Source organism: Lontra canadensis, unplaced genomic scaffold, assembly GCF_010015895.1.
Source record: "Lontra canadensis isolate GAN:19392208 unplaced genomic scaffold, GSC_riverotter_1.0 scaffold14, whole genome shotgun sequence".
NCBI lineage: Eukaryota > Metazoa > Chordata > Mammalia > Carnivora > Mustelidae > Lontra > Lontra canadensis.
The window spans coordinates 26,534,937-26,538,741 of NW_022631008.1; positions in this window are offsets into that span (position 1 = coordinate 26,534,937).

A 3,805-nucleotide genomic window follows, 5' to 3' on the forward strand; every position below is an offset into this window, starting at 1 on the left:
TACACGCCTGTCTTGTTCGAGTAACTATTGGGGGAGTTTCTGTGACTTGCAACTGAACCTAAACTAACTGATCATTTCCTCTGATCCAATAAGCTCTGACCACAGAGGCAGGGTATCGGGGATACTGCCCAGATAGCGAACCCCAGAATGGGGCAGATTTGCCAGGGAAATGGGCTTGGGCAGAGCAGGCAAATAATCTGGAGTATTTCTAACACTGGCTGAGGTCCGCTGCCAGACCACTGGGGTCTGCAAGGAGGGAAATACTAGGATACATATAAAGTTTGAGGGTAGCCTGATATCCTAGAACTTGGCACCAAGGTAAAAATTATAATTTCAAGGGAAACGGGCTCTGAGGGGTTAAATTATGGGTAGCGTGGCTGCAGGCCAGGTTGGCAGGTGCCCTGAGCAGATGGAAGTCAATTGTTCTGCTAATAATTGAAGAAACGTTGGTTAAATTCTTTCAGAGATCTGGTTAACTCATTCCCTTTGGCTGCTAAGGGCTGTAATTTATAGGTAGCAAAGTCACTTAGGATAATAAAGCCCCCAGGCCTGGTAGCAAACTGCTGAGATTTTTCAAGAAGAAAGGGACCACTTAAACATCTCAATCCGGAGTGAATGATACCCGGAGGAAACAGGTTTCAAATGTGTCTCCATCATTCACAACCTCAAGAAGAAAGATGAGAGGAACCAAGCAATATACTAAAAGTGCTACATTCATTTCAAGTATCTGACAAGTGAGGAGAGACCTAGCAACAGGTTTTCCCTGCAAGACTAACTACAACTCCCAGAGGACACAGGTCCCACCGTTATTTTCTTCCTTTTCTCTAAACGCTCTTAATGGGTTGAGAAAAAATGGGTTCAAATATCGGTTGGTTTGAATGCATCTATTCAATAAAAAGAATAGATGTCACTGTTAAAAACAGCCTTTATTCTACACAGCCATGTCCTACTGGGCTATGGGCTTTCGCTTTAACTTCTTTCTAACTGAAGAAAAGCCTAAAAGCACGTACGTCGCCTCTGTTTGCTGGAGAAGCGCCTAGCTTGCGGTGTCCGTTCCCTCAAAGCCACCAGGTCCCCCTGGTCACAGGCACAGCAGGTCCAAGCTCACCACAAATGTCAGACCCTTGAAAGCAAAGATTTAAGAAGGAAATCCGTTGTTCTCCATGTTTGGGAAAAAACTTCAAATGGCCTGTAATAGAAAGTGGAGGGGCGGGGAGAAGAGAAGTACTCCATTCTCTGGCCTTAGCACAGCTCACCAAAGACAACAACTTACAGAAACAGGAAATCCTTGTGGAAATGAAGATGCTCCAAATGAGAAAACAACGAAGATTGATCCAGAGTTTGCTAGAACAAGGGAGTGGGCCACCATGGCTCCAAGGCTGGCAGAAGAGTGGGGAAGCTTTAGAGTAGCAAAGAGAAGACTTTAGGTATGCCCTAAGTGGGGTCCATCTGTCTGTCTCTCCGCATGAGGAAGCTGTAAGCGAGCTAACTAGAAGCAGGTGCGTGTGGGCTTTCCCTAGTTGCTCCTAAGTTGAACTCGGACCACCAATTAGGGCAGCTGTCAGTTATTAATCAAGTCCTGGCCATGTGGGGCCAATTGTTTCAGAATCCACTGTTCAGCTCTCTGGACTGCTACTAGAGACAGCGGTCTGGCTTTCTGCGCCTCTGACGGGGAGCAGGCAGGCACCCTGGGTGATGAGATGAGATGGAGATGAGAGGGTCGGTTTCCTGAGCCGGTTGCGGCGGGTTGTGGGTCAGAGTTGTATTTTTATATACGGTCTGGCCATCATCCGTTTGTCTCTTCAGTTTTTCATCTTTCAAAGACAGCTGACTCTAGGCAGCTGACCCAGAGCCAACAAGTAATTCCCAGCATTTCTAGGGAGCCACTGATGGAGATAGCTAATTCCCTAGGCCACCTTGCCCAGAAGTGCCTACATGAGCAGGTCCCTCCTAGCTCCATGTGCCAAGATGGCGAAGGACGAAGGGAGAGGTCACGGTTATGGTAGCTCTGGGGTTCTAGGCGAGAGGAGGGAAGAACGCTTCCTAGTTCTCAGCTGCCAACAGTTATAGGTTAGAATGCTGTGGGAAGGTTTGTGCAAATACTGATGGGGGCGGGGCGGGGGGTCCACACCACCCACCAAAGATTCTAATTTAACCTAGCAAGCCGGAAATGGGTCTTTTTTTTTTTCAAAACCTCCCAGGTGATTCTAGTTGATTTCTAGTGTACAGACCAGGCTGGTGGCTGTTGACCAAAACAAATAAACCTTTAAGAGACATGGGGAGCAAACATTTAGCAATCAGTGAACATGAAATCAGGGCATGGAGCCATGATCAAGAAGCCTTCAATCTTTCAGTCTTTCCATTGGACTAGGGGGGGGATAAAAAAGCAGACTGACCTAGAGTAGCAAACAGACAGCAGCACAGAGTGTGAGCCTACGTCCCCAAAATGGAAATGCTGCGGGATCTAAACCGTGGGCATAAGGGGCAAACCAGTGCACTTCAAACCGCTGTAAACACAACTGAACTGTTCCTACTTTGAGCGGCCGTCTGGATTTTCCCTGTAACCATTAAATGTTTTATTCCCTCTCTTTAAAATGCCGTTTGATCCCGACTTGGTATTTCTCCCAGACTGTGATGAGGACAGGCACGTGCACGTGGGGTCAGGCTTTCTGAGTTCGCACGTTTCTCAAATACCTTACGCAGAACAATTATGTTCGGGGCATATGAACTCCAAAACCTGGGAACAATCACACACTCACTCCACACAGCGGGTGTCCATTTTTTTTTTTTTAATTTCTAGTCATTTCTAAATTTCGGATTTCCCAATTTATCCGAATTTGATACAATACCACCCCCTGGTGGGAACCTATGGGGAAGATGCTCACGGGAGGAGTTTTAATTCGAGAAGAAAATTAAGAGCATCTAGTACACTACTTTTCTCTCTGTCTCTCTCATTCTCTTCTTTCTATCTCTCTTTCTCTCTCCCTCTTCCAGCCAAGTGTTCTCTTTTTAAAAAACCTTATGCAAAAACTCAGGGAACAAAACAGTAAAATGAAGCTATGCTGGGGGCCTTCTCTTTCCCACCTCCTCATTTCCAACATCACACCCTCCCCCACCCCGCCACAACCCCAGGATGTCCAAAATAGAACTTATTATCAGTAAACACAAGCCATCTCCTGCCAAAATTAAAACTAAAACTAAAATTAAAATTACAGCTAGTTCTGCAAAGCGTCCTTACCTCAGTGAATGGCATCTCCTTCACCCTTCACTAAAGGCAAAACCCTCCTGAGCATTCACGATACACAGGAAAGAATAACTCTGAGTAAACCTGAGTCAGGAAACCAGGTTAGATCAATTTATTTCAGCGATTCCCAAACTCCTTTTTACCATAACACATTTCTCCCTCATTCCCGGTAGGTGTTTTGTTTTATTTTGTTTTAACAGCTTGCGGAAAACTCTTTGGATATATTTCATTCGGAATGATTGTTCCATCCTAATCAGCAAATTAGCTCTTTGGCTGCACCTGCTTGCTACTCAATCTTCAAAAACACTTAGGCAAAGTCAATCACGCTACAAGCGAGTGCTAGTGGTAATGGAGAGTACCGCCCTTAGGGGACTGACCCCAGACAGTTACTGAGTTGACGCCCTGTCCATAGGCAACTTCATCCCTGTCTTCTTCTTCTTTTTTTTTTTTTAAGATTTTATTTATTTATTTGACAGAGAGAGAGATCACAAGTAGGCAGAGAGGCAGGCAGAGTGAGAGGGGGAAGCAGGCTCCCTGCTGAGCAGAGAGCCTGATGCGGGG